At 41.9% G+C, this 27022-nt stretch overlaps 1 long non-coding RNA gene across 3 annotated transcripts; it reads left to right on the forward strand.

Moving 5' to 3' along the window:
• LOC122241030 lies at window positions 1-27022 on the forward strand. Of its 3 annotated transcripts, none has more exons than XR_006220950.1 (7): window positions 1-174; window positions 15470-15791; window positions 17907-18035; window positions 20728-21753; window positions 22335-22438; window positions 24815-24850; window positions 26605-27022. It is a non-coding gene; the product is annotated as an uncharacterized LOC122241030 (long non-coding RNA). The 3 variants fall into 3 exon arrangements; XR_006220949.1 differs by having other exon boundaries at window positions 24815-24844; XR_006220951.1 differs by having other exon boundaries at window positions 21573-21753; window positions 24815-24844.

The following is a 27022-nucleotide window of genomic DNA, read 5'->3' on the forward strand; positions in this document are numbered from 1 at the left end:
TGCCACATTGGCCCCAACAGATCTACTCTCTTGGGGACAGTGAATGAGAAACTCACCAGGGAGAGAGGAAAGGAGGAAGAGGTATGTTTGGTCTGGGGGACAAGATGGCTAAACCACACGGAAGATAATAGATGCTCAGTTTGTTGGAGCAAAAGAAGCCATGAGTTCTCAGAGGTCAGTGTTTTACTTATTTATCCTTCATTCATTCATGCATCAAAATAGCTTCAGCGCATAATTGTCTGTTGATATCTTAGGCACTGTGGGAACACACCTGAGTTCATTCTCCTCCTCCTCCTCCTCCTCCTCCTCCTCTTTCTTCTTCTTCTTCTTCTTCTTCTTCTTCTTCTTCTTCTTCTTCAAGTGTTTACTTGTTTTTGAGAAGGGGAAAAGAGTAGGGGGGGGGACAGGGGATCCAAAACGGGCTCCCCGCTGTCTGCAGAGAGCCCAATGCAGGGCTCGAACTCACAAGCCATGAGATCATGACCTGAGCTCAACCGACTGAGCCACCCCAGCACTTCACACATCTGAGCTTATTCTTAAAGAATTTAAGTCTACTTGGGCAGTGATAGACACTTAAAGTCCAATTTAGGAATTCGATAACAGAAAAAGAATTGTGATTTCTTAGCTTTTCCAGAACCAGCCTCCTTTTGGTTTCTCAAATATCAAAAAGTACAGGACTGTTTTTGAGTCCTTTCCAGTTACCCTATTTTAAATTGTAACCTACCTGTCCCTCTCCTCCTAACTTCCGTTACCCCTGCCCTATATTTCTTTCATCACATTTAGCATCTTTGACCATAATGTATTTGTTTACTTCTTTGATGTATTCATTGGTTATCGCCTGTTTCTCTCCACAAAAATTTGAGCTTTTGTTTGTCTTTTGTTTCCTGATGTATTTCAAATATGGAAGAGTGCCTGGAACATGACAGGTGCTCAGTGAGGTGAACGTAGAATGAATGAAACTTTAAAACTCATGGATGAAAATGGTTCCAAAGTCTTTCTTACTTTCTGCCTCCTTAATTATGATAGCCTAGAAAGAATGTAAACTTCTTTTGGAAGGAGGGTGTCGTATTGAACTACTCTCATTTTGCTGAGTCTTTAAGTTGCCCTCAGGTCTTGCTGAGAAGGGTAGGACCAATGTCTCTGACTCTGGGGTAAAACACTGCAGGTGGATGCTTATTTAAGTTCTGGCATCATCTCTTCTTTGATATCAGCTGACCAGAGGTCCTTTCTCACCAACGCTTAGGGGAACCTCTTCCTGCTTTGAATTCCAGGCCTGCTCAGTGGCGGGCTGGAGAAATCCAGAGAAGGAAATTTGCTGTGTTTGTGTTGGAAATAAGACTGAATAAGTAAGCATTAACTTTGAGATCTTATTTTCTAATTCCTAATCACAGCAAGAATCTTTTAAGCTAGGTTTCCTATTGCCCATTTATGGATGGAGGAAATGAGAACTGGAGAGAAGCCTATGACCAAAATTTGTTCCAGTTCACATGGTTTATCAGTGGAAGGGATGGGGCTGGACTGAGATCTGCCTAGCTTCACTCTTTTCTTACTGTCATTTTGCTTCAGTGAAGACCTGGAAATGTGTCTTTTCAAGTAATGTAAATAAAGTTCCGTTCATGACACGCTGTGGCTCTTGACTGCTAATGGGACCTTCATTTCCTGGTTTTCACTTTTTCTTTTTCTTTAACCCTTCCTTCTTTTCTTTCTTTCTTTCTTTCTTTCTTTCTTATTTCTCTCTTTCTCTCTTTCTTTCTTTCTTTCTTTCTTTCTTTCTTTCTAAGCCCTCCTTATAAAGTTGAAATTTCAGGCAGTGGAGTTCTGGTCAGAGATATTTTATAGCATATGCTTGAGTGGAACCTGCTCTTGTTTCTGGAAGACAATGGGGTCCCTTTAGAAAAAAAACCAAATATGAATTTTCAGATTAGTGCTTGAGTCCAGAACAGCATGAAAGAACAGATATTTGGACAAACAGCTCCCTTCAACATGGGGCAGATGCTTAGGATTACGCCAGTGACAATGGCTTTGACTAAAAATCAATATAGACCAGCTCCTTCATGCTTTTCCAGATTGGAAGGCAACACTCCTTCCCAGGGGGAACAGTTGTATATCTGCTTTTGGCATCCCTTTAGAGGTTTTAAGAGTAAATGAAAATGAATTCTTAAGCTCCCTGCAGAGTGAATTAGAAAAATGAAGGAGAAAATGACTTAATGAGATCAGGATAACAATAACACCCTTTTTATTATCAAAAATATAAACAAACATTCCCTAAGTTTCCCCCGTTCTCCACGTTCTCCACGGAGAGCCCTGCCTCAGCCCCCAGGGTCTAACAGGGACAAATAGCCCTAAGGCTTGGAAGCAAACACACACTTCAGGCTGGGAAAACAAACAAACTTTTCCTTACCCAGAGCCCAAGGGTTCAGATTTCCTCTCATCACTTCTAGAATAGGATTCTACTCTTAATAATTATGCCTGGCTTCTGCCCAGACTAAAGGGTTCAACTGCTGCCTTTTCTATGGCCAGAACCATCTACGTGTGTTTTCCAGTCTCTTCTTTTATCTGCATTTCCTTCCTCTCCCTTTTCCCAATGTTGCCCTTATTTTTCAGATAATTTGGCCCCAGACTTTTGGTCTCCATTTCCAAGAGGCTGTTTTCCTGCTGATTTCCTCTCGACCGTCCTTTGGTAACAGGTGGTCCTTTGGGATTGACCATTGAAACAGTTTGCCTTATCCTACAGCAATGGGAAGAGGGGGTCAGACACCTGACCTATGGGGCAGATCCAACAACTTGCAGATTAAATTCTTTGGCTGTTAACATAGAAGCCTGAGGCAATTCTCAGAACTCCAGTGTCTCCGATATCATGTATTTATTAAATCTCTCACTCCTTCATGCTTTCTGTCTCCCAACAAATGGCTTCATGCCTCTATTTGTCAGAACTTACAGATAAATAAACGCAGGACTTTCTGTTCTCTTTGGAATGCTTCTTTCTCTTTTCACTTAGTTAACTCTTACTCATACTTTTAAATTTCAGCCCAGTTATCACCTCGCTCCCCCTGCCCCAATCCTTCCCCAGCCTATAGTTTTATGCATTAATGGAATCCTTTTCCTTCATAGCACTTAGCACAGCCAATGCTTTTATTTTTATACGGGATCTTTTGATAGCTGATTTTCTCCATGAGACTGTAAGCTGGATGCTAGTTTTGCTCACCATTGAATATTCAATATCTAGCAAGTACTCAAAAAACAATCATGTCAGAAGACGACTACAATATTCAGTGTGATGCCAGAGTGAACACTGGTGTTCATCTGATGTGGATTGGGTTGTGGGGTAGGTAAGATAAGGAAAAACTTTCAGAAATTATTCTTGAACTGAGCCCTAGATGGTGAGGAGGTGACCCAACATGGTGACAGCATTCCAAGTTGGCGTAACATCTTAAGCCAAACTTCAATGGGAGACAACATGGCCGACCTGCTCGAGTAAAGGCAAAAATCTCAGTGAGTTTGAGGGCAAGCTAGAGAGTGGACGTTTGGCAGTTAAGACTAGGCGGGTAGCCTGAGGACACATCATGAAGGCATTGCATGCCATGCTACAAAATTCTGACCTTATCCAGCAAGCGATGGGAAAACCATTGAAGTATTTTAGGTAGGGTGGAGGCGTGAGCAGACATATTCTGGGCTCAGATGGGTGTGTGGATCCTGACCTGTGTCACAGGCTCCTAGAGGAAGGTCAGGAAGTTCCTAGTACTGCTAGTTCTGGAAGCAACTTGCCAGGAGAAGTAGGAGTCCCAAAAAAGACAGGGATGCTATTGCCTTAGCGCTCTGCACATGTGAAGGAAGAAATCTGGTTATGATTAATAAAGGAAAATTTTTATTTCTACCTCAAAAGCCAGGACTTTAGAAACTCATCTTTCATTTTCTGGGGGGGGGGGGGGGGGAGGAAGCAGTTTGGGTGTTTGGATGGCACATAGGAAACGGGGGCCTGGAAAGACAGGCATCACTGTTCTTTTCTCCTTTGGGGTGAAGGTCAGTGATTATGCTTCATTTCATGTAACAGTCAGTGCGACCGACCACTTTGCAATCTTACCATGATGCTTGGTGTTTTAGAAAAATGCACACACAAAAAATTCGAAGAAACTGATGCATGAGAGAAGGAAATACATTGTGTTTCACCGTGGAAATAATTTATGACTCAATCATCATGATTTAATTAGGACTCTCTTGAAGTTTCTCCTTCTGGGATGTCTGAACACTTGGTTTTCATTCTTTTGAAGAATTCTTTCCCTTTTACTTGTGGACTTTTAATTTTACCACTTGCCAAGCTGCCTCTCTCCTCTTAGCTCAGAATTACCTCAAATCCTCCCACTCTGCAACAAGAAACCCTTACCCAGCCTCTCCAATTATTTCCTCAATGCCCCTGCACCTGCTCTGGGGGAAGGCATCCCAATCTGTGAAAGTCCTGGCCCAAACTCATCTAATTCATTTTTTTAAAGGAGAGTGAAAGACAGTGCGAGCAGGGGAGAGGCAGAGAGAGGGAGAGGGAGAGAATCCCAAACAGGCTCCGCACTGTCAGTGCAGAGCCCGAAGCGGGGCTCGATCTCACAAACTGTGAGGTCATGACCTAAGCTGAGATCGAAAGTCATATGCTTAACTGACTGAGTCACCCAGGCGCCCCCAAATCCATTTCATTCTCAGCATCCCCAAATGTCTCACCGGCCTCTGCTAAAAGAGAGGCAACACTCCCACAGGAACAAAGCTGGGGGATGTGATTCCTGGGGGAATAGGATGCCAGCTCTTCATGTGGGATTCGGTAAATGGGCTGGTGATATGTGGTCAGTTCTAGGGGAAATTGTGAAATGAATGACCTTTGGCTTTTCCTCATGTCTTAATTTGTCCTGAGATTTTATTCCCTGCCCAGGTTAGCCTTGCTAACATCATCAATCACACAGCCTTGCCCTGGAAAGACCCTGGATCCAAAATAACAAAATCTGAATGGAACTCCCAGTTATAGTACGAACCTTATGAGCACTGAATGAGGCTTTGCCTGGACTCTCCCCTCATTCATGGAAGCAAAATCCTCATGCTTACCAGCCACATTGGCTATGAGATGCCTCTCCCTCCTTCCGCTCCCTTACTTGTTCTGTGATTTAGGTCAGCATTTCCAAAGGTATTATTTTTTTGATGTTTATTTATTTATTTTAAGAGAGAGAGCAAGTGGGGGAGGAGCGGAAGGAGAGAGGGATAGAGAATCCCAAGCAGGGTCCGTGCTGCCAGCACAGAGCCCAACGTGCGGTTCGACATCACAAACCGTGAGATCGTGACGGGCGCCGAAATCGAGAGTCGGATGCTTAACCGACTGAGCCACCCAGGCGCCCCTCCAGAGGTATTATATAGGAACAAAGACATCAAAGTGTAGGATACTCTGAGTTAAACGAAATTAAATCAACTTCTCTGCTACTGGATTAATGTGCACTGGGAATGTACAGGAAGGGGATTTATGTATCTCTTTCAAACTTGTTTGACCATAGAATCCTTTTTTTTTTCCAAAGTGAAGCGTCTAGATGACTAATATTTTATGGTATCTACTTAAAGCAAACTTGCCTTTAGTAAATTCTGAAAAAGAGAATAATGATAATTGGCCCCAGGGTGGTTACCAGGATTAATTGAAATAATGGGCAGAAGTCTAAGCGAGGGCTCTGGGTATGGAAGGCTTAAACAGCAATGTCTCAGCAGCAGAGAGATGTTTAAAAAAAATTTTTTTTTGGGGCGCCTGGGTGGCGCAGTCGGTTAAGCGTCCGACTTCAGCCAGGTCACGATCTCGCGGTCCGTGAGTTCGAGCCCCGCGTCAGGCTCTGGGCTGATGGCTCAGAGCCTGGAGCCTGTTTCCGAGTCTGTGTCTCCCTCTCTCTCTGCCCCTCCCCCGTTCATGCTCTGTCTCTCTCTGTCCCAAAAATAAATTTAAAACGTTGAAAAAAAAAAATTTAAAAAAAAAAAAAAAATTTTTTTTAATGTTTATTTTTGAGAGAGAGAGAGAGAAAGTGGGGTAGGGGCAGAGAGAGAGAGAGAGAGGGAGACAATTCAACAGGCTCCACGCTGTCAGCACAAAGCCCCACATGGGTCTCGAACTCACAAACTGTGAGGTCATGACCTGCAATGAAGTCACTCAACCAACTGAGCCAACCAGGCACCCAGCAGCTGAGCAACATTTAATGGTGATGCCTAGAAAATGTCTTGGTGTGGACAGATGGAGAATGTGATCCCTTTTGGACTCTGAACATAAAGCAATTTCCCCCTGCCTCCCTGCAAAGGGGCTCACAAATCTTTCCCATCATCCAGCACCCTGGTGAAGGCTCCCCCTGATCAGACCACGGGGCGCACAAAGTGCAGAGGGTGGACAAGATTTCAGGGCAGAGAGAAAGGTAAACACAGACTGAAGACTCTCTGTGATAATACTGGGGAGTCTCAAGCAAGGAGGGAAGCATGGGAGCCAAAATAGGGAACACTCGAGAACAGATACAGACGTGACTCACACAAAGCTTTAGTCACCCTCGTTAAGTTGGATACCAGAGTTTTAGTGAAAAGGAACTAAAACCCGTTGTCCCTCTTTCATAGTTTGTCATGGGTGACGATGTTCAAGGCGCTAGAATTTGCTCTTATCTGAGGCGTGGGATCGGTCCTCCCCAGTCCTCATCAATCTTCATCTGGCTTTTATTTTTCTCATAAATCTCAAATTAAGATTCCCTCACATGTGCTCACAAATGGATATCTGGTGTGAGTGGAGCTGACTGGACCTTTTGGAGTAAGATTCTGGCATCCACAGGGGGAAAAACACAGGTAAGCAGCGCTCACAGAAAGTCTTTAAATTAGTAACTTCGGTCACAGAGGGTATATACGAGATGGAGTACCCCACGCGCTTAATACATTTTTGCGTTCATTCATTTCTTTGCTTCCCAATATTCTTTGAGCACTGATTCCACAGTATTTCTTAGAGCACAATTTCTCTGATGGGCACTGTGCTGGGAACACCAAGTGAACACAACAGATAAAGTCTTGACTCTCATGAGCCCAGGTTCCAGTGATGGAAAATTGTTATAATTTTTTGTTATAATTGTTATAATTATTATATTGTTACATAATTGTTATATTTTGTTATAATAATTGTTATAAACTTTTTTATTTAACCCAGAAGGAAGGATGGGGGGAATAACCCCCACCCCTTCCAGGCAGCCTATGTCATTTGTGTTATGATCTTTTAAAGGCCTCGGATTTATTCTCTGGTCCAAAGTTTTGACTCCTAACTTAAGATCTCCAGGTAGCTCCATGTGGGTGGACAGCAGCCCCGTGTGAGGCTTCTAAGGTGTTTGGAAAGGCAGGTTCCTTCTGGAACGCTCGGCTCTTTCCAGTGAGTTTTGTTTTGTCAGTAAATGACCTGTGTGCAGTGAAAGATCACATTTATTTTTCATCTCTTTTTTAAAATGTGTATTTATTTTTGAAAGAGAGAAGAAGAAGAAGAAGGAGAAGAAGAAGAAGAAGAAGAAGAAGAAGAAGAAGAAGTGGGGGAAGGGCAGAGAGAGAGGGAGATACGGAATCCGAAGCAGGCTCCAGGTTCTGAGCTGTCAACACAGAGCCCCACCCAGGGCTCAAACTCACAAACCGTGAGATCATGACCTGAGCCGAAGTCGGATGCTTGACCGACTGAGCTACCCAGGCACCCCTTATTTTTCATCTCTTGATTTGGAGTCTTTACTCTGGAAGACAAGACTCTGCCCCGGTTTGAGTCTAAATTTGGCCCAGATCTACCTGAGATGATTGGCCAGTCCCAAGAAAGTGGGCACGTTGGACGGTGAATTGCCTTGAGGAAAAGTTCCTGGCACAAAATCGTCTCCCCTCAGTCTACCTCCCACCTCCTGGTGTTAAACACAAGAGGATATTTGAGCTGAGATGTCTCTGAAAAATCAAGAGATTGCAACTGTGTGACTGAGAAGCCTACCATTCCATTCCATTCTGTCTTTCCCTTGTAGACAGGTTATCTAGACTAGACAATGGATTCAATTTTTTTAATCAATTATAATTGTTATTAGCAAGAGCTGTGATAAGTGGATGAAGGATGATGGCAATGGTCATTCAGAAGCTCAAATATCACAGAAAAAAACCAACATTGTTTTAACTTTCCAGATGGGAGGGCAAAGCAGATGAAACCAAAAGGAAAAGAACAATTGCAATAAAATGTGGACATTGCCCAGAAACTTGATTTTCACAGGATTCAATGGCAAGCACATAGATTCAGTGCGACTGTGAAAAGTTAAGCAGCCTGGCAAAATAAGAGATGCTCACAGACCACGGGATGTGCCTCAGTCTGAATGTGTTTTTCCTCATGCAATTCTGATATCATTTGCTATCTTATTGTCCGTTTTCTTTTTAAGAATATGTGAAATATGGCATCTATACACATGGCTCTAAGATCCTTCTGTCTGGCCCTTATGACTCTTCTTGTGTTTTCCTTCGTTCATTCATTCATTCATTCAAACTTAGGAGAGCACCTCCTAAGTCCAAGGCATTGAGAATTCAAGCGTTCCAGAGTCTGCTTTCAGAGAGTTTATAATCTAGAAGGGGAAATAAAACTTCATTCCGATACACGCGAATACGTGATATGCAATGAACAATATGCAGGAAAACATAGTCGGAATATAGAGAGAAGCACGTTATGGCTTCACACTCTCGTTTCTGCTCAAGCCCTTCCTCTGAGGTCGCAGCCAGCACAGGGCTCACGAGCATGGCTTTGAGTCAGACATGCAGGGTTAGCTCTCAGATCTATCGTTGACCATCTGAGTCACCGTCAGCAGATTACTTACCCTCTTTTATCTCCATTTTTCCTGTATGTAAAACGGGGACGATATTATCATTATTAATAATAAGAACGGTATCTACCTCTAGTGTTGACGACTGAATAAGGCAGTGGTTCTAAAGCCGCGAGCAGAGTGGCACATGGTAAGTGCTAAATAAAATGAATTGTGTGTTTATCACAACTTACCCCCTCCTGATGTCCCTGTCTACATCAGTGGCACTCCCAGAGTCCTGGTCACGGAGGAAATTTACCCAGGAGTGGGATTGCTGGATCATATGGTAATTCTATTTTTCCTTTCTTGAGGAACCTCCACATTGTTTCCCATAATGGCTGTACCAGTTTATATTCCCACCAAGAGTGCACAAAGAGTCCCTTTTCTCCATATTTTCATCAGCATTTGCTGTCACTTATCTTTGTGATAAAAGACATCCTAACTGATGTGAGGTGACATCTCATCGTGGTTTTGTTTTGTTTTAAAGATTTGACTTTTAAGCAATCTCCACACCCAACATACGCTCCAACTCGCAACCCCAAGATCAAGAGTTGTACACCGCACAGACTAAGCCAGCCAGCACCTTTCTCATTATGGTTTTTCTTTGCATTTTCCTGATGACAAGACTCTTTTCGTCTACCAGTTAGCCATGTATGTTTCTTCTTTGGAAAAAATGTCTGTTTAAGTCTTCGCTCATTTTTTTAATTCATTTTTTTTTATATTGGATGGTATGAGTTCTTTGTATATTTTGTATATTAACCCCAAATCAGATATGTGGTTTGCAAATATTTTCTCCCGTTGCATAGATTACCTTTTCATTTCTTTGATGGTTTCCTCGGTTGTGCAGAAGCTTTTGAGTTTGATGTAGTTCTTCAACTTCAGAATGGAGATTATAATCATAATCTCCAGAGGGTTCTTGCAAAAATTCAAAGAGGTAAAGTAAATAAAGTGTCAAAAACATGTTTGGCTTGGGGCGCCTGGGTGGCTCAGTTGGTTGAGTGTCCGACTTTGGCTCAGGTCATGATCTCACGGTTTGGGAGTTTGAGCCCCGTGTCAGGCTCTGTGCTGACAGCTCGGAGCCTGGAGCCTGCTTCAGACTCTGTGTCTCCCTCTCTCTCTCTGCCCCTCCCCCACTCATGCTCTGTCTCTCTCTCTCTCTCAAAAACAAATAAATGTTAAAAAAAAAAAAGGAATTGTTAAAAAAAAAAAACATGTTTGGCTCATTGTAGGCATTTAATGTCTACCTTTGTTGGAGGAAAAGAACAGATTTTTTTCTGTTTTTTTCTTCATCATTTACCTGGCACCATGGCTTCGACATTAGTAGGCGTTCAAAATACAGGTTGATTGATAACGATAACCTTGCCATTCTTCTGAGTAAATTGAGTAGATTATGCAATGTATAGGGAGGGTATCTTAGGATGTCAATAGGAAAACTATAAAAGTCTAGTAAGTAAAGCCATTCAAATTAATACTGTTCACTTTTTCCTGGTTGACCTTTTAAATAATGATTTTTTAAAAGTATATAACGTAGCACTAACTAGTCAGGGATTGTGAAATCTAATCTACTCTAGGACTGGTTTAGTTGAACTTGGCCCTCAGGCCATGTGTTAAAGCTGGTAAGCGGCTGGAATGGGGAGATTTCAGCTGGAATGGTGGGGGGAGGGGAGATGATATTAAGCAGATTTTCATGGATCCCCCTAAGTGAATGACTGTTATCTCTTGCTTACCGGGACAACTGGGTGTCTCATCGATCCCTGCGCAGGTGAGCAATTGCCCAGTGAATGCTCCCAGTTAGCTCTGCTCCTCTGCGTGGTCACAGGCCACCAGCAGTGGCACATCTGGACACCACCCCGAACTAAACAACAATTTACATTTTCACAGGATCCCCAGATGCTCAGTGTGCACATCACAGCTTGAAAAGCAAGGATCTGGAGGCTAAAGGGATTATAGGGTTAGAAGTAGTGTTTCTGTTATACGACATGTCGTTGGCTTCCCTGTTGTACACTGAGAAACAGAGCTCCCATTTGTGAGACGAGAGAGACGAGGGTCTATACCTAGATCCTCTTCTGAAAATGAAGCAACTGTTGGCATTTGAAAGCATCTGGACTGCAAAAAGGCACCTCATTGTTCAAAAGCTAGGCTCAACTAAAAACTGTAATCATTGGCCAGATTGGAAAGGACACTCCTGCCTCCTTGTTCACTTTCAGGAGAAGCACACGAGCCTGGCCAAGTTGACTAATATGCCTAGCCACGAAGACTGCAGAGTAGGTGAGGTTGCTGAGTGGGTACGGTTCAGAGAAGGTTCTTTTATAAAAACAGTGCCCATTCAAGGATGTTTAAAACTGTAGGAAGGTCTTGTTCTGGGCTCTTCAGGCTGTTGGAGATCACAGGGCTTGAGGCAACCGTAATTTACCTACTGTGGATAATGTTTGGCAAATAGAAGTAATGATGAACCTTCCTTCTACTGCAGCGGCGTGAGCCTGCTTGGCGACTGAAGAATTTGGCCTGGATGAAGTTGGGGCACGTGGCAAATAAAAACAAAATCCACTCAGTTAAATCTGAATTTCAGATGATCAGGGAATAATTTTCTAGTATAAGGCTATGCCATGCAATTCCTGGGTCCTGTATTTTACCTAGCAACCTTAGTTCCAGCTCCCAGCACTAGACCCCAGAGATTTACCGAGCATCTTATATGAGAATTGTATCCAAGAAAAGTATGTCACCCCCCACGCTTTCCATAAGGACCTGCACTTCCAGAAAGAGGATTACACAGCTTACAGTTTTGAACCAACCCTAGAGATCTTCAGTCTTGTTTTTCTGAGTTTCAAAAGGATTAAGTGACTTGCCCAAGGCAACAGGACTGGGTATTTCGGGATCTACTTTCTTTCACATGAGTCATTTTGAATAATGGAAACTTGAACCTCAGGATACTAAATTTGATGTAGACATTTCTTATAAATGACCTACAAGTAGTAGGAGGGGGGACATTGACAAGCAAAACAAAGTAAGGGAAGTAATAAAACTAAGCATTGACCACAGAGACAAATGTACTAAAATATTTGAAATATGTGTTAAGTTAAGGTTGTCATAATAGTGGAAGCATTTAAATTTTTTATGTTGAGTTGAAGCTATGAAACATGATTGGAATTTTGTTGACTATTTAAAAAAAGTTGTATTAATCAAATTACTCCAAACGAGTCATTGACTCGCCACATAAAAGACACGAGAGACTTGTAATTAGAAAAAATGTTACTGAACCATAACATCTGAGTTGCACAGAAGTAAATACTGTTATCCTGGGAGTGTATAAAAGAAAGGAAAACTTTAGCTAAAAGTGAGACCTAAGATCCCAGGAAATAATTTACATAAACAATGCTTAATATATACAAATCAGTTCAGGAGAAAGAAAATAATAGGAGTTGCTTATTGAAATTCCAACACTTTTGAGCCCTCTTCTGGCCAGTAAATGGTGACAGAAAATTCAAAACCAAATAAGATCTTGGAGCATAATAAAAGTACTAAAACAATAATAAATGCGTTTGTACTTTAAGAGAAAAATTAAAACAAAATTGTTTCATTGCATGAGATGAAAAATTTCTCTTAAAGACTTAATTTTCTCCTATTTCTCGTCTGCTCTATGCATGAACGAAGGGAAAACATGTAATAATCTTGAGAGATACTTCAAAGCAATAATTAAACCTTTTTTTTTCTTCTGTGGCAGGAAGAGAGGAAGGAATACATTTGTTTCTAAATATCAATAAAATTGGATAATATGAATTTCAAAAAACAATGTCTTGTCATTCAACCTCATAAATATTTGTACTTTACTGGGTGTCATCTTGGCCCTCTCCCATCAAAGTCCTCTTTTGGGTTCTTTTTAAACACCAGCTTTGGGCAATATGGGTGCTGATGAACTTAATGAATAGAACCAAAACCAAAGCCCAAAACCTCATTAATAAATGGAGCCAAATTGCCTTGTACTTCTGTTCATTTAGTCATTCTAGGAATCACCAGCCATTCAGAAACCACATCCCAAATAATATCCAACTCTGCTGAATACAGCCTCACATGGTTGTTTCTGGAACTACCCAGCACTTAAGGAGTCCTCCAAATAGGCAATGGTTTATCCTAGCACTAACTCCAAGTCTTGTGACCAGACCAAGATGGTGGCACTTGAGTGGTGTGGTCAATGAAGATGTATATTTCCATAGAGATATGTGACATGGATATTCTAGTGAATAAGGTTTGCCAGGTATTTTTTTTTTGAGATTTTATGCCTCTTAATTTTAAAATATTAAAATATTTTACTAAAGGTAGTGAGTTTGTGGCAAAACAACTCCTTTGTAAGAGCCCCAGCTATGAACATTTTAGAGGTTAAACTTAAGGAATTACTGGCTTTCTTACTGGCTTGAAAGATAGCCACTCTCTAGAAGTAAATTCAGAATGAACACGTGAGGAACACCCAGAGTCAAGGCTTTTAACAATTGGTTTGTAGGAGACACTCCTAATAAAATGAGTAAAAACATCAGAAATCTTCAGAACCTGCACAATCTCACAGAGTGAATAAAGAGAAAATAAGTCTGGTTCTTGACTCTGTCATTGGTAAACAATGTTCTAAATGCACAAACTTCACAGAAAAAAATTAATTTGCATCACCGTAACCAGAGTAAGTTTGAGTAGCACAGATCTTCCTTTGAAAGACTATTTTCCAAGACGAGTCACTTGAACGTGGGTAATGAAAGCCTTTGGGATTCAGTCCATAGAGATGACATTCCCTTTCTCTGACAATTATCAATTAAAAAGAGAGAGAGAAAACCTTCTAAAGCCAGGGTATAAACTCAATTTAAAATATGACAGTGAAGGAACTTCACTTGAGAGTGTTGTGGTATCCCTTCCCTTTATACTGGTGATGACACCAGTTCCTGCTCAGGACCACAATAGTGGACAACAGTCCCTTATCTAGTAAATAATGTGATATAGTATAAATGAAAATGAGAGTGGATTTGATCTTGGCCATATCTAGACTGAATTGTAAAAAGAAGAAAATTCAGTTGGATCCAATCAAATATTATTTTTATAAAAATGTCCCTACTAGAGACACTGGGATGTTGGGTATGTGTGCCTGGGTGTGCATCTGTTTTGGTGGGAGAGGAATGTCAACAAAGAGTAGAACATGGAGGGAACGGCCTCACACAATCAATCTGAATCATCTAACATAATTTCATATCAAGTAGAAAGAAACGAACTGGCACATAGGCAAAGAGACTTTAAGGTCTTGCAAGACTTGACATGGTTTGAAAAGAGTAATTATGTAAATGACAAATAACCTAAAGCTCCAGATGGGCCCTTAGGTTTCTCTATTTAATTCCTTCCCTAAAGCATAGCACAAAGACCAAGAAAGTCCCAAATTTCCAAATTAGTTTCTTTAAAAGTTGAGTTTTCTTCCAAAGTCATCAGGCGTGAAACGTTAGGTCCGTACCTGTGAACTTTACATGGCCCCTATGACTTCTTTTGAACTGACAAACAATATTCTCTCTCCATACTAAAGAAAAATTTCATGAGAGCCCACAGTGTTCCAGGCACCATGGTAAGTGGTATGGGGTGTTTTTTTGTTTATTTTCAGCCAAGTTGACAATTCCTGGAAAGCTCTCGCCACAAATTCTGCCAATTTTCTCCTTTTAATTATTAATTTGCTTCTTCAATCATCCACTTTGAGGAGGTGACTAAGCACATCAGAAATGTAAGGTCTCAGACAACATTTCTGACACTCTTCAGATCACCTCCAAGCACCCACAGCATTGCAATCTAATAGGAATCCAAAAGGTAAAAACTAATTTTACCACAGACTTAAGTAAAATGCAAGTTGAAAGCTACATCTTGGCATAAGATCCTTGGAGACATTCCATGAAAAACTGTATCCTTTCTGTGGTTGTTTGCAATTTTGTTGCATCTGGCCCAAGCTTGCTTTATTGGTATGTCTAACTGAGAGGTCTCCTCCTTGGGAATGAATCACATCCTGCTTTAGTAACATGGTAGGATGTTTTGAAGAATACGAATATATATATACATATATATATTATATACTATACATATATAGTGTGTATTATATATAATACACACACAGCGGAATATTATTCAGTCTTAAAGAGGAAGGAAATCCTGCCACTTGTGATAAGATAAATGGACCTTGAGGGCATTATGCTATGTGAAATATGTCAGACAGAGAAAGACAAATACCCTACAGTCTTACTTACACGTGAAATTAAAAAAAAAAAAAAAAAAAGAGCTCACAGATGCAGAGATTAGATTGGTGGTCGCCAGAGGCAAAGGGTGGGTGGTGGGTAAAATGGGTGAGGTGGTCAAAAGGTACAAACTTCCAGTTGGAGAATAAATAAGTCCCGGGGAGGTAATGTGTGCACAGTGGGGTGACTACAGTTAATAACACTTGTCTTAAAATTTTTCATCACAAGGAAAAAAAATTGTAAGGATGTGTGGCAATAAACCTATTGTCGTGATCGTTTTGCCATATATACAATATCAAATTATTACGTTGTGCATCTGAAACCAATCTAAAGACATCATGACTGTGGCCCAGTTCAAGTCCTTGTTCTGAGCTAATGCCTTTGCTTCCCAATTAGCACTGAGCAACTGTAGCAGAACGAGGGAAGGAAGCATCTGCATCCCCAGAAGGTCAAGAAATTTCATGCAGATACGGGAGAGCATGAACCTGAGGGTGGAAGCATCGACAACTGAATTTCAAAGGCCTCCTGGCAAGTACACGGAAAGCGATGCTCAGCAGAATGACCCTAATGCTTCCGACTTAAATGTCTGAAGTACTACAGGAGGAGAAGCTTCTAGTTCCAGCACACACAACTGTGCCTGTGGGTCCTGCCGATTGCATTCTAAGGAACTTTCATCACAGGGTCTGACTCTCAGGGACGCACCCAACCACATAGTATGGTATGTTACGGAGTCGTAAAAGCTATATGACATAGTTAAGGAAGACGCAGAAAAAGAGACTAGAGGCAAACTGAAGGCTATGTAAAAAATTAGGTAGTATGGGGTAGTACGTGAAGAGTCAGCGCTCTGGAGCTAGCCCGACAGGGTCTGGGTCCTGGCTTACTGTGTGACCTCGCTTCAGTCACGAAACGCTTCTGTGCCTTTCTCTTTCTCAGTAAAATAAAGATAATAACAGCAGCAAGGCCTGAGGTGGGGAGGAAAGGGTTGATTCATGAAAAGCCCTGGAACATAGTTAACAACTGTTATCTGTCAGGGTGACCTATCATTATCGCCTGGAAAAGGTAGCACTTTAAACAAGAGAACTCGATGATTTGTTTGATGAAGGGTGTTGTGCCCACTGGCTAGGTATATGAAAATAAACATTTGATCATTTCTTTATATTCTCCACGAAAGTAGAGTCCAGCTGCATTAGGAACCGTAACCAGTTGAGAAGAATATATAAGTCAATATTTAAATAATCTGCGGGAGAGAGGGTCTTTCTAAAAAAAAAAAAAAAAAACAAACAAAAAAAAAAACCCAGGAAGAAATCTAGAAGGGAAAGGACTATGGATAGAGTTGATTATATTAAAATATTGAAACTTCAAAACACAATAAACACAGCAACACAAAAACCAACCTACCCTAAACAAAATTAGAAGATAAATGATAAACTAAGAAAAATATTTGCAATTTCTGAGGCAGACCAAGATATTTTACATGCTTACTTATTATACTATTATGTATTATCTATATAGTAGAGCAAGAATATATTATAATCTCTATACTGTTATTGTACAACAAACAAATCTTGTATATCCAGTAAATGTAAATCAATAAATCAAAGCTTAACACCTCTGCTGCAAAAATGGGCCTAGGAAATTATGAATAGGTAATTCATAAAGAAAAAATGTAAATGGACAAAAAACTAAGAAGAAGATGATGAATCAAAGGGATGTGATTTAAAATGAGATAGCATTGTTCATTTCTCAAATTGGCAATGATTTCTATTTTTTTAATATTTACTTTTTTTTGAGAGAGAGAGTAAGAGCAGGGGAAGGGCAGAGAGAGCGGGAGACAGAGACTCCTAAGCAGGCTCTGAGCTGTCAGCACAGAGCCCAACGCGGGGCTTGATCTCACGAACCATGAGATCACGACCTGAGCCAGAATCGGGAGTCCGATGCTGACCCGGCTGAGCCAACCAGGTGCCCAGGCAATGATTTTTAAATGACCCTATCATACTGGTGAGGCTACAAGAAATGGACCCTCTTCCAATTCTGTTGGCAGAAATATAAATTGGCTCCGCCTCTCTGTAGGGCAAATTTTTAATACCTATCTAATGTCCATAACCCTTGCCATCGCTTTTATATGTCTAAGAATTGAATCCAAAAGCCATTCTGAGATGTGAAAAGGAAGTAAATTTAACTACAGAGATCCTTTTGCAGCATTTTTGTAACAGCAAATAATTCAACCACCTTCGTTTATGTATCATGTTGCTGGTTAAATAAATGTTAATACATTGGTGGTGGCCTTGAGAATGAACTTCACAATTCCCTGACTCCAAGGAGTGTTAGTTGACTAAGACCCCCAGCTGTGACACTCTGAAATGCATCCTCTGCTTATGGAGAACTGGAGAAATGTGATATCCATATAATATTTTATGAAATAGGCATTCAGATAATGTGGCAGGAGAAGAACGTAGAATGTCTTAGATTTTCCACCTCTGTAGAGTGATGTACACGTACACACACACACACACACACACACACACAGATTAACAAATGATACGTGCAGTATGGTCTCATTAGGAGAAAAGGTAAGTGTAAGTATATGCACAGACACAAAATATTAATGTTGTTCCTTCCAGGTGATATTAGGAGCTCTTTTTATTTTCTTTTTCTCACCTACCCAATTTCAATTTTTGCCCTGTCCGAGATATGTAGTGCTTTATAAAGACAAGAGAAAACATTAAAGATTTTTACATGTTAACCGTGTTTCTTCTTGTTATTTAAATTGACTTTTATTTGGCATTTTTATTCATGATCTAATATTATTTCTGCTTTTGCAACTTAACTTTAGATGTGGAAAGCGAGATTAAAAAAAAAAAAAGACTAATTTCGGAACCAGAATAAGGATTTGATGTGTACTAAGCAGGAATGTTGGTCCTCAAGAGTCATTCCCAAAGACTTCATTAAGCTGTTGGATTAGGTAGGTGGTGTTACTGGTGCCTATTTTCTTTAAAAACTGTTTTAATGTTGTTGCGAAATTGTCTTGACAATAAACAACATGGAAGTCATCATGTAGGCAGTGAGATGACATTCACCAGACTCCCGGATTTTCCTGCCTGGCCTGGGGCATCTGAGTCAAAGTGCAGGCAGTTCTACTGTCTAGGACAGAGCTCTGAGCTTTGGTTTTCTCTTGCTTCTGGTACCAAGTCACTTCGCACTCATGGCCTTGAGAGGCTTTTGCTTTTGCTCAGGGACCACAGTGTGGGTGTCCTCCCAGATGGCCCATCAGAATGAATCCTGCCTTCTCCCCTCCCACCTGACTCTCGCCCTAAGGCGCTTCTCAGAGGTGATTTTCCTCCTAATGGTAAATCGACCTTCCATGTTATTCCATGCCTATGGACCTTCCATGCCTATGTTATTTTCTGTCAAAACAGTTTCTAAAAATCCCTTCTCAGATCTTTACAGCCATGACAAAGTGTAAACAGTCTGCCTGGATAGCCTCACTCGACACGTCTTTCTTTCACCTTCTGGGGACAGATTCCACGTGACCTTGAGATGCCCACGTTCACCAGTGTAGACCTATGTCTCCAGCCTTGTGTCTCCACTTCCTAGTGGAAAGGAGGGGATATTTTTTTCTTTATGCTACCTCTCACTGGCTTCCCACAAACCCCTGCTTACTGCTCTCTGAGCTTTCAACTTTGTAGGTCCTATCCCCTCTGAGCACTAGTTTAGGGACCATTATGTTTCCAGTAGGCAAACCCAAGGTTTCGTACACATCAGTATTGCACGACAAAGAAAAGGCGTTTGTCCCTACCCACCCATAAAAACTCTCATTCAGGAGGTTTAGACAGTGCTGGGTACAAGGGCTGCCGTGGGCCTCACGTTTCAGTGCACATCAAAATAACTTGGGAGTTTTGGAAAACACATGCACCCAGATGCCCTCCTAGACCTCCTGCGGGTGTTCAATAAATAAAGAAGGGCAAGGATTTGCCCCTTATTTGCCATTATACCTTGGTGTCTAATGTGTTATTAGCCGAGGGGGTACCCAAGTGGCAAAAAAGGTTAAATTTAAAAATAGAGCGAAGTGCGGGAAATCTCTTGTGGAAGGCTGAAGGATGGCCTCCAAAGATGTCCTTATCCTAATCCTTGGAAACTGTGAATACCTTACACGGGAAAAGGAAATTTGCAGATGTAATGAGGATTTGTTTTGAAGTATAGTCAGCATACGATATTAAATTAGGCTCAGGTGTACAACACAGCGATTCAACCGTTACCTACATATGTTACAAAATGCTCACCAGGACAAGTATATTACAATATTGACTGTATTCCCTATGCTGTACTTTTCGTGCCTTTGATTTATTTATTTGATCACTGGAGTGTGTACCTCTGTATTCCCTTCACCCATTTTGCCCATTCCGCCACCCCTTCCCCTTTGGCAACCACTGTTTTGCTCTCTGTATTCGTGAGTCTGTGTCTCTCTTTTGTTGTTGTTGCTATGTGTTCACTTGTTTTCATTTTTTTTAAGATTCCGCGTATAAGTGACATCTGTAACTGACTTCTTTCACTTAGCACAATACCCTTCAGTTCCATCCATGTGTTAAAAATTTTGGCTTTATAATTGACATTTAAGATAGTAAGTATTTAAGAATATAACATGGTGTTTTGATTTAGGCATTCGTTGTGAAAAAATCCCCCTGTCAAGTTAACTAACACATTCATCACCTCACATAGCTTTTTTTTTCTGTGAGCGGCTGGGGAAAGCTCTGATGTTTTCGAAGGGCTGATGTGATCAGATTCGACCCACTGGACAGTCTTCCTTGGCCATAAATGTAACGGTCATGGAATGACTCATCAAAATCACAGGCCCCTCCCACCCTGCCCCCCCCCAAAGGAAAATGGATAACACAGGACAATGGTTTTGGGGAGGGGGGTCATTCTTAGAATTCTGTCTGCCACAGGGACCTTCGAGTATAGCCCCGGTAAGCATTAAAAGTGACTTGTCTTCGCAACCCAGGCCTTAGATGCTTGTCCTGAGGACTTTGGATAAGCAATCGTCGGAGTTCCATGTCCAGAATAGGCCATATGCTACATTATCTGTGAATGAACAAATAAAGGGACCTTGGGTTAAATTGTGGTGGAAGATGGGAGGTTGGAATAAAAAGGAAAACTGACGTCATTCACTGATTTCAATCATTAGACTCTCTGTTTTATATTTTCTTGATTTTTAGATGACCAAATTCCTGTAGTATTCACTCAGTCATGCAGAAATGCCTGCCCTAATTTTCCTCCCTCCTCGTTTTGCTGCCCTCTCCCGAGACTCTCCACTCCCTTATCAGCAGACTAAGGGGATATATGTATTAGCACGAAATATAATCAAAGTCCCATTGTGAGATCAGGTTCCCGTGCAAAACACAGCACTAAAAAGAAAACAGGAAGAAGACCCAAGAACAGAACATCTGAAATCTTCCTTAAGCATGCCCTTTGTTTTCTCTAAGCAGCGGATTTTTACTCATTTGATGAGGCTGATTCATTTTTGTTCTTTGTTTTTTTTTAAATCATTGAACTTTAAAAAGCCTATCCATTTTCATGTGGCTTGGGAATCTTCTGAGAGCCAGCAATCTCTTCAATCCTCTCCCTGAAGTAATTCGTATTCTATTTCTAATCTACAGGGTTTTCTGACTTTCTGCCTCCAAAGTGATTTGGTAGACAAGGGTCACAGAAGCCTCTTCTCACCTCATTTCATCCCCAAGTTCTGCCACCCACCCAGAGACTTTGCTGGAAGTTCGTGCTATTTTTGTCCTATCTGGTTAATGCCAAAGAACAATGCTGTGGTCCCACCACTGAAGCTCTCAAGAGCATCTGCTAAGTTACTTTTATATTCTTCATTTCCTGTTATTTCCTGTAATGCCTTGCAACTTCCCAAGGTCATCCAATTTGGAATTCCTGACATGTTTTCTGATATTTGCCCATTCCCTGAACAGGAGACGTTTGGCTCCTGTCTCTTAAAAGCAAACTGATGGCTGATGGCTGATTTAATATGCCTCCCAACTCCTCACCTTCCCCAGGGAAATCCGGAGTTATCAATGGGGATTGTTCCATCACGTCTCATCAATAGCTTGCCACTACACATTTTAAAAAGGAGCATTCTGGACATTTTAATATCTGTAAACATGTGAAACAAGCTCTTAAGAATTGGATTCCTGCATATCAGCTTGTGATGCAAGCTTAGGAAATTTGTTCAAAATACTTGAGGTCGGAATTAGATTATGCTCTTTTCCTGTTACCCTTTTACGCCCTTCGTTCTAAGAGTATGGTGTTCCTTTCGATACAAACATTTTATCAATCATTTGCCAACTTCACATGGCAGCCGTTGGTCGTGGGTGTTTGATAGTATTAGAAGAATCTAAGAAGAGCTGAATTCCCTTTGCTCCTTAAGCATGGCTTTTTCCACAGGGTTCTCAAGGGAATAAGACAAACGATAAACTAGCTATCATTTTGTTACAAATTGTTCCAGGGCTCCACTCTCCATAATGAAGCACTCTGGAAAGACTCAGAAGCCACCCCTCCGCACCCCAGCTGGAGGCATCTGAATGGGGAAGAGGAGAGAGTCAGAGGACAAGGTGGCGAGGTCTGTTCAAGGACTCAGGCTCTGCCTCAACTGACCCAGCTAGCTGCAAGAATAGAGGAAACAGTGGGTATGCAATTTTGTGATACATTTTCTTCCACCCTCCTTCTTTTTCACTACTAGCCTTCTTTCCATCTGTAAAATACGCCACCAACTCCTCTCTCTCTGGACCTTGCATTTGTTAATAATGATCTTCCCTGACAAAGTCACTTCCTCCTCAGCTTCAGGTCATAACTCAGATGTCATCTCCCCTGAGAGTGCTTCCCCACTCATTATAGCCAAAGCATCATTTCTGGTCCTCTTCACATATGGACCTATTTCATATTCTTGGTAGCAGTCATTCACAAACTAGGTGGTCGCTGCCTGCCTCGTCTCATTAGAATGTCAGGGCTACTGTCTTATCCACTGCTGTGTCTCCAGAACCTAAAACAGCACTTGGCTCATGACAGAAGCTCAGCAAGTACTGGCTGAGCAGTTGCCAGAGACCCCATTCACCAGTAAACATAATCCAGTCAATGTCTTGAAATCCGGCCAATCAGATTAGCATTATCTCTTTTAAGAAAGGAGCGAGGAAGAAAGTAGAAAGTCACCTTTCTTTACCCATTGCTTAGATTTTTTTTGTCTTTTTTTTTTTTTTTTTTTTGCCTGCAGACCAACTTGCTGTGGTGGATTAGGTTAGAGCAGACCAGGAGAAGTGAAGATTGGGACTTAATCATGGACTGTCAAGTTGTGGTTGGAGTGAGCTCAGATGCAAGGTGAAGAGAAAATTCAAGTTTGGCAGGTAGAACAAAGTATCTGGGGAAAATGACAGTAGATAACAGTGTTAGCTATAGAAAATTGTCGATAAGACATAGAGGAGGTTACACAATGCACAGAAGTGTGCCACGAAGTGGATTAGAGCCCAGCGATAGGGATCCATGAACAGACTATATTTGAAGATTGAGGCGATCAGACGCTGAAATCCATAAAGTGGAGTATCGAGTTCCAATTCCATTCTTCAGGTATCAGAACAGGACTCTGATCCCAGAGAGAGTTCCATCAAGCCCTTTACTGGTTCTTGGTCATCCTCTATTCCGTTCCCCTCAAAAATCATTCCAAAACTCACTGCTCGTTTCCATTTCCAAATCATAGAAGACTTCCTGCCTCTTATTTTATTGAGAAATTTCAAGTCAAGGTTCTTTCTTTATTGGTCCCCTTCCTGCAGCCAAAAGAAGCATGCAAATCTCCCTGATACTAACCAAAAACAATAAAACTTTCCTTTACATTGTAAAACCACTAGGAACTGTCCAACATCTTTACTCCACACAGAAGTCAGAACCCAGCATTTCCCTTCTTCATGCTAATTTACTCTGAGATGAAGCTCATTTCCTGAAGCTTGACATAACTCCCAGTGAGGTCACCAACGACATCCTATTTTACTACAAAAGCTGTCTGAGTCCTTTCATCTAGGGTCTGTCTCTTATACGCAACAGGACACCATGGTCCGTACTGTCTTTACCAAGCTCTTTCAGCCTTTGGCTTTCATTGTATCCCTCCACCCTGGTGCTCTTCCTTCTGAAAAAGCTCCTTCATGTTTTGCTTTTGGATCACTGCTCTTTTCGCTCCACAAATCCCATCTGAATGACCTGGTACATGATGGAAACTGAGACTTGTATGCTTATCATGGCCACCTAGAACTCCCAGGCCAGAAGCTTCTGATTCCTAGAACAATCTGACCTCTCCACCTGGATATCCCCAGGCACAGCACCCTTAATTGTCTACCACATAAGAGCAGCATCTTCTCTAAATATGTTTCTCATGCACATTTGCTCTCATTGGTTAGCAGGACCATCCAGTCAAGCCCACACTAGAAAGCAAAGTGTCATCCATGGTAGCTTTCTTTCAGTCCTCCTCCCGTTCAGTCAGACATCACACCTATCTGGTTGACTTCTGTGACGTTTCTCTCTATCTCTATCTCCCTTCCCCTATGCTAGTTCACACTATCATTAGCTTTCTTCGCGTTACTACAGTAGGCTCCTATTTGGTCCCTCCTCTTCTCGTTAACCCTCCTTGAAACTTTCTTTCACGGGGCTACCAGAGTACTCTATCTACAAACACAAAATTGACCGTGTCATGGGCTGAAACCCTTTGATGGTTTCTCCATTGTCTTGAATCTGAAGTGAAACTTGTCTCATATTACATTCAAGACGGTCCAGGAGTTGGTCCCTGCCTTCTTGCCTTTCTAATTCCCTCTTCTTGCATTTCCAAAAATGCCAGATAGCATGTACTGCATAAGCACACTACCCTCTTTTCCTTCTCTTTCCTTTTGGTAATGTTAAGCCTTCTTCGTGGAATACATGTTTCCATGTTTCCTGACTAATCCCTATTCCTCTTCAAAAGTCTTTTTCAAGCTAGCCTCTTTCAACATGATTTACCTGACTGCCTCTTTCTGCCCTGATAGTCCGGGTGACCTCACCCAGAGCTCCCTGATAACCATCCAACTTTTGACATTGCATTTGCTCCTGCCTCCCTAGAGGCCTCACACCTCTAGGTGCATCCTCAACACCTTGCCCAGTACTTGGCATATCCAATGCCTCATTAGCATCTTTGTTGATTAATGGAATCAACTGTCTGAGGGGCTTTCCCTTACTTTCCACTACAGTGTCAGGACAGAGAATGTCTTCTATGCCTTAGAGAAACTAACAAAAAGTGAATGTTCTCAGGGACTCGGTCCCAGATCGGCACCTAGATATGCACAGGACATGACCTCACAAGTGCCATAACAGCCAAGGCAAGAAAGAAGAATTATGCCTCAGGAAGCAGCTGCTCCAGGCAGCGACATGCATGTGGTTGCTGCCAGGGCTAAGGTACGTGGAAGTCAGGAGGGCTGAGGAAAGCCCACAATAACCTAGGAGTGAAAACACACCTGGATCAAAGGCTGCACTTCCCAACCTTCCTTGCAAAAAGGCCTGGTCATGTGACTAAATTCTGGTCAGCGGGATTTTAGTGGAAACTGTGTGTTAAATTTATGTAAAGTGTCCTGAAATGGAGTGTGTTCTCTCCCCTTTTCCTCCTTTCTTCTGGCTGCAATGTGGACATGTTGACCGGAACTGGGGCCGCCATCTTGGATCATAAACTAACCATGAATCCAGGCCACTGAAGGAAGAGCAAGGAGACAGAAAGTAAGGGTCAGTGACACTTGCAAGTCCATAATGGTCTTGGGACACCTTTCTGGACTTTCATATGTGAGAGAAATATAGTCCTACCTTGTTTACACTATGTTTCTGGTCATGAGGAGCCAACCCTAATCGTAAGAAATACAGGCAGTTTATACAACATTCCTCCCAAGTTCTGAGAGTCTTAGCATCTTAACTACATTCCTGGACCTGACGGTGTAACATTTTTAGTTATTCAAGATTTTACTCATTTAAGATTTGTGGAAGAAGAGGTATCCAAACAGGCATTTATTTTCAGATAAATATCATAGGCAAACTCTTTGACATTTGAAGAAAAATGATGCTGGTGAAAGCTCTCATGGCTTCTGATGGGGTGTGCTGGCCATCACTCTTTCCTCCACATATTTAATTCAGTCTGGTGTGATGTAGAGACAAAACTGACCAATGAAAAGACTGGAATGGCACTTCTGAGGCTGACAGATCAGTTTCAGGGTGAGGAGTTCCCTGGAATAGTCAAGGAACCCCGAATAGTCAAGACCATAACGATCCACCTCCTGAATCCACTTTACCACTCTGAATTAACAAACACTCCCTGAAAAGTTGCAAACGCACCCATCATCCATACGTTAGCGATCACTGCTTTAATCAGACCAATAATTAGCAGTGGCCAGTTTCAAAGAAATGGAGCTGGCAAGAAGGCCGTGGTGGGGAGGAAATGATTGTGGTTCATTTGGAAGAAGACAGGCTTGAATGAGACTTGACAGTTCAGAGTCTGCAAAACTGGAAGGAGAAGAGTATGGGAGAAGAGTATGGTCCCATTCCCAGCTTGGCTCAGGGCTCCATCAGGACCAATGTGTATTTCAGATCACCTTGACACTGCCCTAGCATGTCTTTGGTGCCTGGGAATGCCAGGGCTGCCATGTCTGGGACTCTTTTGGAGGCTCTAAATTGTGGCCTACTTTGGGTTGGCCCGGGCCCATTAGTGGATGGTGGCAGCCACTCACTGAGCTCTATTGATGAGGAAACTGAGACTCAGTTAATTTAGGTAATTCACAAGGGTCACAAATACCCAGTCTGACCCCACTTGGTATGACCCCCTGAATGCAGAAATCCTTAGCACCAAGGGTCTTCCCATCCAACTTCCCCTCATTCTTTCCAGTAGCTAGTAGAAGATAAGAAGAAGCAAGGGACAAGAAGTCCTAGCTTTCTGTTGCACAAGAGCACAGAAAGACAACCAGAGTCCTCTGAGCACTTGATCTCTTCCCCCTGATCCCCTCACCTCTTCTTCCTCCATCTTTTCTATTGTTCTTGGGAATTTTCAGTGTTTCCCAAATCTGGCTGTTCAGGGAAATTTTTGAAAATTCGGTTTCTAGGCCCCAACCCAAGAGATTCTAATTCTGACAGCTTTGGTGATTGTGGTCTGCAGTCCAGGCTGAGGATAGGAAGGAGTTGGGGGAGGGAGAAGCTCCAGAAATCTCCTTCTCAGATGCAAAGGCCTCCAGTGAATGCAAATCTTTTTACAATCAAAAAAAAAAAAAAAAACACCACCCCTGTGTAAAGCCAATGAGATGAGAGAAACCTCATCCTCTGATGGCTAACGATGAAAATTTAATTATTTCAACAGACTAGGAAATGAGACGAAAACTAAGCATTCCTTAAGATGCTTCCTAGGTCTCTTTCAAACGTTTATTTCCTTTGAATAATAGCGAGGCAAAGCAGGTGAAGTCTGTCTTGGTCTTCCTTCACCTTTGCTTTCTTCTGAACAGGTGCCCAGGACTCTCATCTAGTCCCAAAGATGCTCCAAACGCTCTTCTGTACCCCTTCTGAACCTGATGCTTTACGGAAAATGGATCTTCCTCCTCGCTCCACTTTCCTCACCCCAGACTCAACTCAAATTCAAATATCCTCACGTTCACTCAGGCCAAGCGAGCAGTCACTTGCAAAGCAAGCTCATAAGTGGATGCCCTTTGTAGTCCTGGTGGCTTCATACATTCCCTGGAGAGTGCCATGCTTCCGGAGCTCTTTGTCACTCATTCTGTTTCTTTCTAGGGTTGGTTGATGATCTTAGTAAAAGGCCATATGCTAAGGAACTTAGTAATTCCCTTAAGAAGAATCAAGAATTGACGAAAGACTACAACACAGGAAGCTTGGTACTTTTAAAGTCTAATTCCTGGTGAATAAAGA

The sequence above is a fragment of the Panthera tigris genome, chromosome C1 (assembly GCF_018350195.1).
Source record: "Panthera tigris isolate Pti1 chromosome C1, P.tigris_Pti1_mat1.1, whole genome shotgun sequence".
Classification (NCBI taxonomy): domain Eukaryota; kingdom Metazoa; phylum Chordata; class Mammalia; order Carnivora; family Felidae; genus Panthera; species Panthera tigris.